This window comes from Mastigoproctus giganteus, chromosome 4 (assembly GCF_048544385.1).
Source record: "Mastigoproctus giganteus isolate SK-2022 chromosome 4, ASM4854438v1, whole genome shotgun sequence".
Classification (NCBI taxonomy): Eukaryota; Metazoa; Arthropoda; class Arachnida; order Uropygi; family Thelyphonidae; genus Mastigoproctus; species Mastigoproctus giganteus.
In genome coordinates, this window is record NC_143578.1 from 112,307,860 (window position 1) to 112,321,613 (window position 13,754).

Genomic DNA, 13,754 nt, shown 5'->3' on the forward strand with positions numbered 1-13,754 from the left:
TATGTTTGAGTGCGTTATTATATTCAAACATCACAGCTTACCTATGCATCATGCTGCTCAAGGATTATAGCATTATTATTGTGCTTGCATATTTCTTAATTTAGTGTGGCATTTTTAATTTAAATTTAAGCTAAGCTAAAATAATGCTTCGAGCAGCAAAGCAGAGAGCTCTAGGTAGTGGGGAATGTTTTGCCTCGGAGGAGAATTACGTTCGGTAGTTCTCCTATGAATCAAGAGTTTTATTGTGTGTGTGTGTGTGTGTGTGTGTGTGTGTGTGTGTGTGTGTGTGTGTGTGTGTGTGTGTGTGTGTGAGAGATAATTTCTGCATGTTTGTGAAGCCTGCTGTAATGGAACATGATACTACCAAAGGGTATGCCTTTGTGTGTTTTTGATGCAAAGGGCAGGCATGAGGAGTGCAAATTCAGCATTCTGATAGTGAATACGAGAGCTATAAGATAGGGGTTAAGTTTGAGTCTGGGATTTTGTTCAGATGATATGAGGAAATATATGATGAGGGCACTATCAATTTTTTTTTGTCCTTGCCTTTTCCCATTATTATATGGGGTCAGCGTTTTTAATGTTTTGGCATGCAATTTTTATGGCCAGATCCCCTTCCTGATGCCAACCCTCACCCTTTATCCAGGCTGGGAATATGCGGTGGTCATTCCATGACCTACCACATCCTCCGTATTTGGTGGGTGCGGGCTCAAACCCCGGTCTAATCAAGAAGCGTGTGCTACGCACTACTGCTCCTGCCCACCTGGCTACGGAGGCGCTGAGGGAGTATATTATGAGAGCCTTGTCAATCAATCTATTCAGCCATGGAGTGATTTTGTAAGGCTCATGGGGTAGAATTTTTTCAGCATGGTTTGTGTTTGTTAATAGGAGAGATTGCTTTTACAGGGATGGGATATACTTAAATGGAAAGGGTGCAAGAATATTTGCTGATGCTATCGAGGCAATGTTAGGTGGTTTGGAAAACTGCTAACTTGGGGGAATTCACTGACTGATAGATTAACAGTAGCTGCAGGCTGAGGTGGAAATGATTCTTGCACTGCTTCTATTGAATGAGCAGTAGTCTGGAAAGCAGGTTTCTTGGGGATTTCAGGAACTGTTGGGAGTCACATGGAACAAATAAACATACATGGGCTGTGTTAGAGTAACTAAAAGTAAGAACAGGTGCATGTATATTTGCATGTACACCAACGCTAGGAGTATAGAAAATAAATTTGATGAATTTTAAAGTGCTGGTCAAGACATCAAAGCGGATATTGTTGGGATATCAGAGATGTGGTTTCACACAGATATAAGGAATGCAGAATTGGAATTTAGGGAGTAAATTCCAATTCTGCACATAAAATCTAATGCACAAAATCTAAGGAAGTGCATCCAGTTTACATAGCTGGAAGTGCAATGCTGAGTCAGTTTGCACTGGGAAAGCAAAAATGATGGTAGGGGTTTGTTATAGACCTAATGACTCTGATGAGTACAATGAACAGTTATACAGACAAATAGAGTGGGCCAGTAAATCAGGGTGTCTTATAATGGGGGATTTTAAATTCCCAGATATTGACTGGAACTTGTGGATTGGTGGTCACTTGCACGCTAGCAAAACTTTTGTTGATTTACTGGATGATTGTTTTCTACAGCAGTGTGTTAGGGAGGCAACCAGAGGGAGTAACACTCTTGGTCTGATTATCAGCAGTGATTATTCATGCATTAAGAATTTACAGATAAAGGAACCACTAGGTGGCAGTGATCACAGTGTATTGAGGTGGGATTTACTTAAAGATGTAACTATCATCAGGGGTAAAGGGAAAGGTTTTGCTTTCGTAAAGGTGACTACAGTGGTCTCAGAATTTTTTAAAAGTTCTATACAGTGGGACAAACTGATGATATTACCAACAGCAAATTCTAAATGGGAATCATTCAAGGAAGTAATCTTGGATGCTAATAGGCTTTTTGTTCCAACTAAGAAATGCTCTTCTAGGTTTTGGCCTAAATGTATGTCAGATGAACTAACGAGACTCGTGGCAGAGAAGAAAAAAAAAATGCATGGGATGAATATAAGTTATCAGGTGACACAGAAGCCTATGGTATATATAAGCTAGTCTCTTAATCAAGTCACAAAGGAGGTTAGTCAAGCGAAGGCAGATTATGAGAAATCTTTGGCAAAGGATGTAAAGAAAAACAGCAAAGACTTCTTTACTTATATAATCTTAAAAAGGAAGGGGATGAATCAAATTGGCCCATTTGATATCAATGGTTTGACTGTAGGTAATCATTCCGAGATAGCTGCCAAACTAAATGAATATTTGCATCTATATTCACTTACGAGGAGTTATTTAAGGATGAGAAGGCCAGATGTTATCAAACTTTAACAGGGAGTTAAAAAAGATTTTGTAATAACAGAGAGCAAAGTGGAGGAGAAATGTAAGCAAACCCTTACCCACAATTATATAGCATCCTTGGACTCAGGGGAAGTCCCTATGGACTGGAGATATGCAAATGTAACCCCACTTCACAAAGGGGGATCGAAAGGTGACACGAGTAATTACAGGTCTGTTACTTTAACTTTTGTTCCTGGGAAAATAATGGAGTCACTGGTTAAAAAAGGATTGCAGGATCACCTAGACAAGACTGCAGTAATAGTTAAGACACAGCATGGTTTTGTTAAGGGGTAATTTTGCTGACCAATTTGATTGAATACTATGATGTGGTCCCAAAGGAATTGGATGCAAAAATTATTTTGATATTATCTACTTGGATTTCAGGAAAGCTCTTGATACTATTGCACAAGGAAGACTACTCTACAAATTGGAGCAGTATTGCATTAAGGGCAAGTTGCTACAATGGATAAAAAGATGGTTGAGTGGGAGAAGACAGAGTGGTTATAAGCTTACTTTCTTGCATCATATGCGTATACTAATGCTAATGCAGAGCAGACTAGATTTCAGTATTTTATGTCTGATAACAATGGAGCCCAAAAGTCAACAGATTTAGGGGAGGATTGTGTGGTTATTCGAAACTTATTTTTAGTAATTATACTATACTTTTGAACCAATGAACTTTAAATTTTTGTTTGTTTATTGCATGGAGTTAAGTGTTTTACAGTTCTGGTGTTTAAACTTTGAATATTCAAATTAAGAAATGTGATTTTTGATACTGCCACTTTTCAACCTTCTATACTTTTTGGTGATCAACTGTACCTGTTTTGAGAAAATTCTCTCACTTGGAACTGAAGGTGCGGATATGCAGAATCTGTATTGGACTAATTTTGTTTTGTTTCCAGCACCAGTTTAGTGGGTTTTTGTGTCTTTACAGTAAAGGCACAAAATAGAGGCTAATAGGGGTTGATATTTAAATGCAGTTCTACTTAAAAATGCTGGCTGCTCTACAGTTTTCTATTTGAACAAGATGTGCAGTAGTAGAATGTAATTCCTGCCAAATAAAATTGGATTTGTTCATTGAATTTTAAGCTTGGGATGATGTATTGTTGGTACATAGATGGTTAATTAGCTACTGCTCTGCTCAGTGATTTGGTACTGAATCAACTAATATTTAACATTAGTTGATTTGCCATTCAGTTTGCAGTCAATGAAGTTTTGGGTTTTGGGTCACACTGGGAATCCTGGAAATGTGGTTGTAGTTTAGACAGAAAACACTCATTTACCATGTGTTATGTACAAGGACAAGTGCCATATTCATACAATAATCTAATTCGACAAGCATGCCACAACTAATGGAAGCAAATATGGAAATCTCAACTGCCAGCGAACTCTTACTGCTGGAAATGAGCCAGACTGTGAAACTCAAAGTTTACACATGTATGCTGTTGTGTGCCAAGTTCAAAAGATGTATAATGATACATTGGACTTGGCATGTTATGGTTTGTTACCCATGCACCATAAAAAATGAAACCAAACAAACCTCTCAACTTCAAAATGCGTTGCTCATTATTTGTTTGGTGAAGTGGGAAGCAGCTTAAACCAGTAATGTGGCAATTCTTTCCTACTTTCTCGTCATCAATTTGCTCATATATATGTAATTGTGCATATATATGAGCATACACTTGGCTGTTTTTCAAAGAATCAACAGTAAGTTGGTTGTTCTTGCCAGAACGTGGTTTGGTTTACCTCAACTGACACATCATTTTTTCTTGTGGGCAAAGATACTTCCAGTGTATATACAGCCCATCTTTTTAATTGGGAAACATATTGTCATTGACCTTACACTATCAAATTGAATGCATGACTGAATTTTTCAGTTATTTGAATTCACTCATGGAGTCAGTTCTGGTTAATCCTGATATATCTTTCTTTCAGTGGCGTATGAGCAGGCAGAATATGGCTATTGCAGCTCTATGTCATTACGCCTCAAGAAGAACAACCATCTGTTGTTTTTATTCTGCTTCCATGAAATTTTATTATTCTAAACCTGCGAAAAGTAGAATAACACTGGCCACCCAACAAACAAACAAGAAATTTTTATCTCTAGTGAGCAAAAGTTACAATTCTGAAAGAAATTATCTACTGATTCCAAAAATATCCAAATGATTCCAAATATACCAAAATTATGCTCTATCATGTTTCCACTGATGAATATACTTTTTAGAAAGTTATCTTAATGAACAACTAGTTTTAAATATAATGGACCTTATTCATTTTAAAATACTTTATTGAAACATATAATGACCTACATACATACATTCTATTCCTCAGAAAAATGTTTGCCACTCAGAAAATTTTTCATATAGTCCATTTTGCTTTCTCTTCTTAAGAAACAAGCATTAATCTCCCATATAGCAGTATCTCAGCACCCTTGATACTTTTTTCCATCGTGAATATGTCCTGATGAAAGCATTATCCATGCTTGTCACATGCATCTCCCAATTTTGAGGGAAAAAACCAAAATGGAAGTGAACAAAATGAATTTTCAAAGAACTTTGGCAGCTCCTACCTTTAAAACATCGCAGTAAAGTTGACACCTGAGATACATAAATATCTTCTTTCCTTCTCCCAAGAAATTCATCTGCAACTGCTTTAGATAATTGCCAAGCTACTCTACTGTAACTTGTAAGCTTTGTTTCAAATACATCATCTTTGAAGAGTTCCTTTATTTTTGAGGTCCAGTTAAATTCTTTTTTTCAGTTTTGCCTCTGTTAAATTAGGAACGCATCCCTTACGTAGCAGATTGTACTTCCTTCCTTATCCAGTCTTGACAAAATTTTTCATTAATTCAAGCTTTATATGCAAAGGGGGAAAAAAGAACCCATTTTTAGCATTACTGTTATCAAATGTTGCAAGAAAGCAAGCTGTATACAGGATCAGGCAAAAAAAAAAAAAAAAACCAACACACCTACCGTTTAACCTATTCATTCCCTCCCAATAGTTTTCTAGTTCTTCCTTGAATTTATTTAAACTATCAACTTCTACAACAACAGATGGAAGTTTGTTCCAACAATCAACGACCCACTTGCTAAAGACAAACTTCTGCTCATCTGTTTTCAACCATCCTTCCTCGCAGCTTGAATTTGTGACTCCCTGTGTAGTCTGAGCAAGAGAGATACCATCAGCATTGAGCTTGCTCAATTCATTCAGAGCCTTAATCACCTCAATCAGATTGCCTTGAGGTGCCTGGTCTCCAGATGCTGCGATTTGCGGAACTGAAACCTATCTTGGTAAATGCATCCCTTTGTTCCCCCTCATCAACCTCATTGCCCCTTCTCTGTACTCGTTACAGCATCTCCACATCCTTCCTAAAATGAGGCCCCAGACCTCAATGCAATACTCACATTTTGGTTCGAACAGTGGAACATACAGTAAAGTCTCATTAATACAAGCTCTGCTTATAAAAAGTACTTGTCTATAAGAAGCACATATCATTCCCCTGTGAAAGGATAGCTTTTTCTGTGTAAATATATTTGTTTATTACAAAATTTGGTTAATACGTATTACAAGGTTTGTTTTTCACCCTGTGAGAAATAAATATTTTTATTTTATATGTTTAATATAAATCTTGGTACAGTTGTCTGATTATTGCTTCTGGCTACTGACTATCCCTGCTTCCTGAAGGGGCACCGCCGTAGCCAGGTGGGCAGGAGCAGCAGTGCTTAGCACACACTTCTTGATTAGACCGGGGGTCGAGCCCGTCACCACCAAATATGGAGGATGCGGAAAGATCATGGAATGACCATTGCATATCCCCGGAGCAATATAGCCTTAGTTGCTAATGCTCCAAATAACAAACAAACAAACCTTCCTGAAGGATAGCACTGCACTGACTTGTTAGAATTTACTTTTGTGTAAACAAAAACCAGTTTATGGTAGCTACAACTTAAGTGCACTCTGAAAAACATCATTGTGAAGGATGAGCTGTTAAATTAAGAAAAGAATAAAAACATTTTTTCTAAGTTGTTTACACACACTCCCTTGCTCTTAACGGGACAAGGTCAGTTGCATGTGGTATGCCAGTTCAAAGAGTCTTTTACTACAGTATAATCTATTTTCTGTGTCATTTTATCTGAGCTGTCATTTTTGCAACTTGTGTCTTTTAATTTAAAGTTTGTTAATTAGATATTAGAAATATTAGATCTCCTCTAGCAGTGTTATGAGCCAAAATGTAAACCAAAATGTTATGAGCCAAAATGTAAATGTAAACTGAAAATTATATAACGGACATTGCAAATGGTCTGTGCTGGTAGCACAGTAGTATCATCACTGTCCTCCCCACACTGGTTGGAAAAGGCCCTGGTTTGAATCCCACTGATGACACGAGGAACCTTTATGGGCTTTTTTCACTCTTTGGCTGAGTTAGTTGTTCTCGGGAGTAGATAGCAAGGCATCCCCCCCCAAACCCCATTTTTTCATCCAACAAACAAGGTTTTTTTCATCTAGCTCGAAACAAAACTTTTCGAGTGGTACCAAAAAATGAGTTCATCTAATTTGCCAATATCAGGTTCGATTTTACAAGAAAAGGGAAATTATCTAGCTCAGCAACATAGAAGTAGTGACTTCAAATGCAGCAGTGGCTGGCTCCAAAGTTTTAAAAACAGGAATAACTTGGTTTCGCAAAATGTTTGTGGCAAGTCTGGATTAGTCAACAAAGAAGAGGCTACAGACTGGTTGTGTTCTGTATGGTCCATTCTTAAAAAATATGAGGCAAAGGAACCAACTTCCATGATTATGAGGCCAATAGACATGCTTGGCTTATGGTCAAAATATTTCATTCTTGGTTATCAAAGTGGACAGAAGAATGGCTTCAGAAAAAAAGGAACATTTTGATGATTCTAGATTATTGTACAACACATTCTGCTGAGACACTTAAGTTTTCATATATATAGCTGTTGTTTTTACCTCCCATTACCGCTAGTTTTATACAGCCACTGGATCAAGGCATTATTTCTAACCACAAGAGAGCACGTAGAACCTTTCCTGATGAAGTATTTGATCCACAACATAGGAGGGAACAATTTGTAGCCAAATTGGAATGTTTTGGATGCTATCTGTAATCCTGTTATTACTTGGGACAGTATTGCACCGATGTAATAATCAACTGCCTCAGAGTAGCTTTGGAGAGAACATCATCGAAAATATTGGTCCGGTTGACGAATGTGCTAGCAACATTGAGGAATGGGGGAATTTAAAGGAGCATATGGATTTTTGTTGGCGAATTTGAAAAATTTGTGAAGGTGGATGATGAAGTTTCTACCACAGCAACTCAACACAGAAGAGCTGCTGAGTACCAAGCAAAACAATGATGTTTTTGTTACCAGCAAAAGTGAAGAAACACACACACACACACACACACACACACACACACACACACACACACACACACACACACACACACACACACACACACACATCCAAAAAAAGGTGCCCCAAATGCATTGAGCATAATAGAATTTTTTTTTTTTTCGCCTGCTGTAATGTTGATAAAGAAACAACTATTGCATTTGATAATGTCTGTGCTGTGGTTAACAATGCTTCCAGGACAGTAACTGTGCAAACAACATTGGATTCTGTCTTTAAATTAGATTACTTTATCAAAAGGTTAATGGTTTGTATGTCTCCTTTTATATTAAGATTGTAATTCTTTTTACTATGATACTAAAATGTTGTATATATCATCAAAATGTATACTGTACAATATTTTAATTTCCGTTAATTGCTTTTCTCTTAGTTTATCTTATAAATAAAATAAAATCTTTAAAAAGTGTGTTATTCCTGTTACTGTATTGTTAGACAAGGCTTTTGTTTTTATTAATTTAATTAATTTATTTTTTCATTTATTTTTGATATTATTTATTATTATTCTTAGATATATAGTATATGCCCAAAAAAAGGGGGGGAGGTTAAAATTTGGCACTTTTGGAGTACCTTGTTACTACAAACATCATTATTACAAAACGTGAAAATTTAGGTCTCTTGAAATTTGTATTAACAAGGTTTGACTGTAATTTGTATTGTTTCGTTCTGGTAAAAATTCTTCCTTCTTTTCCTACTACAGCACAATATAATGTTTTTCTGTTGCTTGACTGTCCCATAAACATAGAAAACAACATTATTTTGTGAAACCTCACAGAACAGTGAGTAATTCAATTACTTGAAGGTCACCACAGACATTTAAAGCAAAGTTATGTTCTTTATTGCACTCTGGACCTTGGATATCATTTCGTATTCTTTGTTCAAGCCAACAGCATTAAGTAGAGGAACTGATGGGGATGCATTTCCATTGTGCAACAAAAGTACTTTTAAACTTAATCTTTAGGTTTTGGTTAATCATCATCATCATCATCATCAGCCATTTTCAATCCACTGCAGGATTGAAGGCCTCTCCAGCAACTTTCCAGTTCCTTCTGTTTTGAGCACTGGCCATCCATTTACTACCCAGAAACTCATGAATTTCATCTATCCATCTCCGCCTTTGTCTTCCAGGTTTTCTTCTAGCTCCTCTTGGATACCATTCTGTTATTTTCTTAGTCCATCTGTCATCATGTCTTCGAGCTATGTGTCCTGCCCAAGACCATTTTAGTTCTTTAGTTTTGATCAGAATGTCCTTTACTTGAGTTTGTTGCCTAATCCATGTGTTTCTCTTCTTATCTAACAGTCTGATTCCCAATATGATTCGTTCCATTCTTCGCTGTGTAGTTCTCAGCTTCTCTTCCATTCTTTTGGTGAGTGCCCAAGTTTCACTTCCATAAGTCTTGGTGGGGAGTATACATTGATTCATTATTTTACGTTTCAGACAAACTGGGATATTGCTCTTCAGTATGGGACTATATTTTCTGAATGCTATCCATCCAAAATTTATTCTTCTCTTGACTTCCAGCCATTTATCATTATTACAGCTAATGACTTGTCCCAGATAAGTATATGACTCCACCTTTTCAATTACTGCTCCTTCAATCATTATTTCCCTTTCTGTGGCATACTTGTTCATCATTACTTTTGTTTTAGCCATATTCATCTTTAGTCCAAAATCCTTACTAGCTGTGCATAACTGATTAAGATTTTCCTCTAATTCGTTGGGATCGTGGCTAATGACCACAATGTCATCTGCAAATCGTAAATGGTTTAGGTACTCTCCGTTCACATTGACTCCTTTCTGCGACCAGTCTAATCTTCTGAAAGCTTCCTCAAGGGCAGCAGTAAACAGCTTCGGAGATATTGTGTCTCCTTGTCGAACTCCTTTCTTGATTTTAAATTTCCTACTGTCTTTGTCTAGTCTAATAAAGGAGGTAGCACTCTCATATATTTTCTTCAAAATCATAATATATGGGGTATCAATGCCTTGTCTTTCCAGTGCCCGAAACATTGCCTTATGCTGTATGGAGTCAAATGCCTTTTCATAATCCACAAATGCCAGGCATAATGGTGTTTTATATTCATTTGCTTTCTCCATTAGCTGTGATATTACATGAAGGTGATCCATAGTTGAGAATCCTGTCCTAAAGTCAGCTTGCTCTTTCGGTTGATTCTCATCAAGTATTCTTTCTAATCTGTTAGTAATGACCCTTGTGAACAACTTGTAGATGTGGGATAACAAGCCAATTGGTCTATAATTTCCAATTTCTGATTTATCTCCTTTCTTATGCAGCAAAACTATGATTGCATTATTCCACTGCTTAGGTGTCACACCTTTTCTAATGCACTTTGTGAAGAGCCTTGCCAGTTTTTGTGTTATGTCTCTTCCTCCCAATTTTAACAACTCTACAGTAACTTCATCTTCCCCCGGGGCTTTCTGATTCTTCATTTTCTTCAATGCATGTTCTACCTCATCAGGAAGAATATTGGGTATGTCGTATGTGTTGCTACTTTGCAATCCATCTTCCCCACTGCTGGCATCATTCCCCTGCTCCTTGTATAATTCTCTATAGTAGTCTTCTGCTATTTGAATTATGCCTTCTCTGCTGTTTATAAGTACACCATTGCTATTCTTCAGTTTCAATATCATTTGTCTTTCTGTATTACTGCTCATGGCTGCTGATTTAATTCCTTTGTTTTCTCTTAATGCTTGTTCTACTTTTCTTGTGTTAAATCTTCTTATGTCCTCTCTGAGTCTCTTTCTAATGGCTTTGCATAACTCAGTATACTCAATTTTCTCCCTGTCAGTGTTTTTCTTGCTTTTCATTTGTCGTCTTCGGTTCATCATGACAAGTGTTTCTTGACTAATTTTTTCTTCTTTGGATTTCTTTTTCCCTATAGGTTTCTTGGGCTTTATCACTTTCAAAAAGTTGTGATATTCCTCGTCGATACCTTGGTCCTCAGCAGTCTGCAGAAGCTCATACTTGTTCTTAAGTTCCAGTACATACTGCTTTTTCTCCTCTTCTGTTATCTCAAAGACCTTTGTATTATTTACTCGAGTCAGTTTTTTCCTTTCCTTTCCTACATCTATATCAAGTGTACATCTTACCATTCTGTGATCACTTCCAACATTTACCTTGTTCAGGACAGTAACATCATTCACAATATATCTTCTGTTAGTGAGGATGAAGTCGATTTCATTAGTAGTTAATCCATTTGGACTCTTCCATGTCCACTTTCTGTTCACCCTTTTCTTGAAAAAAGTGTTCATTACTGACAATCCTTGAGATTCTGCAAATTCCACAAGTCTTTCACCTCTTTCATTTCTTTCACCAATTCCAAAATTTCCTATTGTTCCCCTTTCTGCGCTGTTTTGTCTTTTTCCAACCTTAGCATTGAAGTCTCCCATAATAATAGTGCAGTGGGTTTTATGCTCATCTAGAAGACTCTCAATTTCGGTATACATTTCTTCAACCTCTTCATTATCATGGCTCGATGTTGGTGCATAAATCATTATAATCTTTAGCTTGTATCTCTTAGAAATCTTGAATATTAGTCTTGACACTCTTGGTGATGTACTTTTAAATTCCAAAATGTTGTTTTTAAAATCTTTATGGACCAGAAACCCAACTCCACCTTCACTCCTTTCACTGTTTCCATTGGTGTACAGCAGATTTCCACTTGATAAACTTATAAGTGATTCATTTCTTCTTCTTGTTTCAGCCAAACCGATGATATTCCAATTCACATTTTCCAATTCCTTTTCCATCTCTAATATCCTGTCTTCACCAATGAGTGTTCTTACGTTATAACAGGCCAGGTTCAGTTTCCGTGCATGGCAGCCTGGTCGTACCCAGAGATTCTTAGCACCCTCTGCTTCCACTCTGATCCTCTCGCTGCCGTAAGAGGGAGAGTGAAAGCTGCTGGGGACTGAGGGCCATTTGTTTCGTTGTGCTTTCATGTGCTGGAGGGTTTGGTCTTTTCCTCTTCACGCTGACCAGGCGTCTTGAAGAGAACCACTCTACACGTTCATTGCCACCTAAGTGACGTAACAGGGCTTACCATCGAGAAGGTGTGCATGAGTGGATTTTAGGGAGGCAGGCCAACCGGACTTCTCCTAAATCTTCTGTAATAGAGAGATATTGGATCCATCAGTGTTTTAGGCTGAGTGTCTGATAACACACTGGATACCTGTTCCCCTTTAAGCCCCTTTGGTTAATATACCACTTTAATTAGGATTTTGTTCAATGCTCAGCACATTCATAAGACCACTAATATCTGTACATACAGTGGTCTTTCATAATGAAATATTTTGAAAACACTTGTGATGTTTTCAAAATACTGTAATTTTATTTTCTGTTTCAGGTAACTTCTAATACTGTAATCCAGAACCAAAGTGTTTTGCTTGCTCTTCAGATAAGGTTAAATCACAAGCTAAATATTCAACTCTTCTTGCTTCATTAAGTGTGGTACATTATAATTATCTGGTTGGGTCAAAATCTGTTGAGTTGGATGGTGCAGCAAATATGTAACATGAGGATCTATATTCAGCACTGCTTCCTTTTATCTCATGATTTTGGGGGATCTGGTATTGCAGGCTTCATTATGTGGAACAGACCTTATTGTATATGATATGTTAGGATATTTGTTACTGTACTTCTTTCTGGACATCCCCGATATTTTTGTCATGCAGGAATAGCAATCGTTAGGGTGGTTCTCACCACACCAAAAGGCATACTTTTAAAGTTTTGCTTTTATCCCAGTTAGTCACATCCCCAGATTTTTGTCCTGATCACCAGTCTTGCAAACAAAATACAAAGGATATGCATGTTTGCTTATAATGTAAGTATTGTTCCTCTGAGTTTTTGTTGTAAACTGCCCACACACATAAGCAGAAACTGTCAGGGTGATTCAGACACTTTCTTTGCTTCTGCCTAAGCATTAGGCACCTCCGTAGCCAGGTGGGAAGGAGCAAAAGTGCGTAGCACACACACTTCTTGATTAGACTGGGGTTCGAGCCCGTCATCACCAAATACGGAGGATGCGGGAAGGTCAGGGATTGACCACCGCATATCCTCGGAGCAATATGGCCTTAGTTGCTAATGCTCCTAAAAACCAAATAACAACAACAGCCTAAGTATTTTAACAATACAATGCTAAGCGAAACACAGAAGAAACAAACTATGCAATACGTATACACATATTCACAGTAACAACTGTTTTTTCCGTTATTGAAAGAGAGGTGCGATTCGTATAGGCATGTGTTGAACACGATTAACACTCTGCTGTTTTACTGCCATTTATGAGCACATGCAAACATTATTTGCAGGTAGAGAGATAATCTTTCTATAGATGACTGTCCACAGAAATTGTTAGGGTGATTCCGACACTTCACTTCCTTTGCTTCTGCTTGAACATTTTAACGAGCCAATGTTCAGCAAAACACAGAAACACAGTCTTACCAAATGTTTGGTAAGACTTTCTTTTTGTACAATATTTGTTGTACTTTGGTTGCATGATTGGTGATCGCACAAAACTTAGGCTCTACATATGTGTTGTATTAGCTGCATGATAGAAGTATGTTTTTTTTCTGTTTGAAATAGCAATGTTGACAATTGCCATTTCTTCATAACAAAAGTAATACAACAGAATAGTCTGTGTGCTTCCTGAATTGTAATTAGTGCAGTAATAACAGAATAATAAGTTACTACAATAATTGTAGTTAATGAAATAGATATATGTATTATGGGTAAACACAAGACCTGTATATATGGAATGGGTAAACACAAAGACTTGTATATGTAGAAATTATGATGTGATAATGAAATTTAAAGAATTATTTTTGGAATCTATGCATAAAAAGTGACTGTAGTCAGTTGATGAATTAGTAGAAGTAAAAATAATGTGTGCCAGTGTAAATTTTTTAGGTGGTTTGCCTCCAGCTGA

At 37.1% G+C, this 13,754-nt stretch overlaps 1 protein-coding gene across 5 annotated transcripts in view; it reads left to right on the top strand.

Annotated features, from left to right (window-relative positions):
* Tnpo (transportin 1) overlaps window positions 1-13,754 on the top strand; it is a 563,147-nt gene that overhangs the window by 153,643 nt on the left and 395,750 nt on the right. The window lies entirely within an intron of this gene.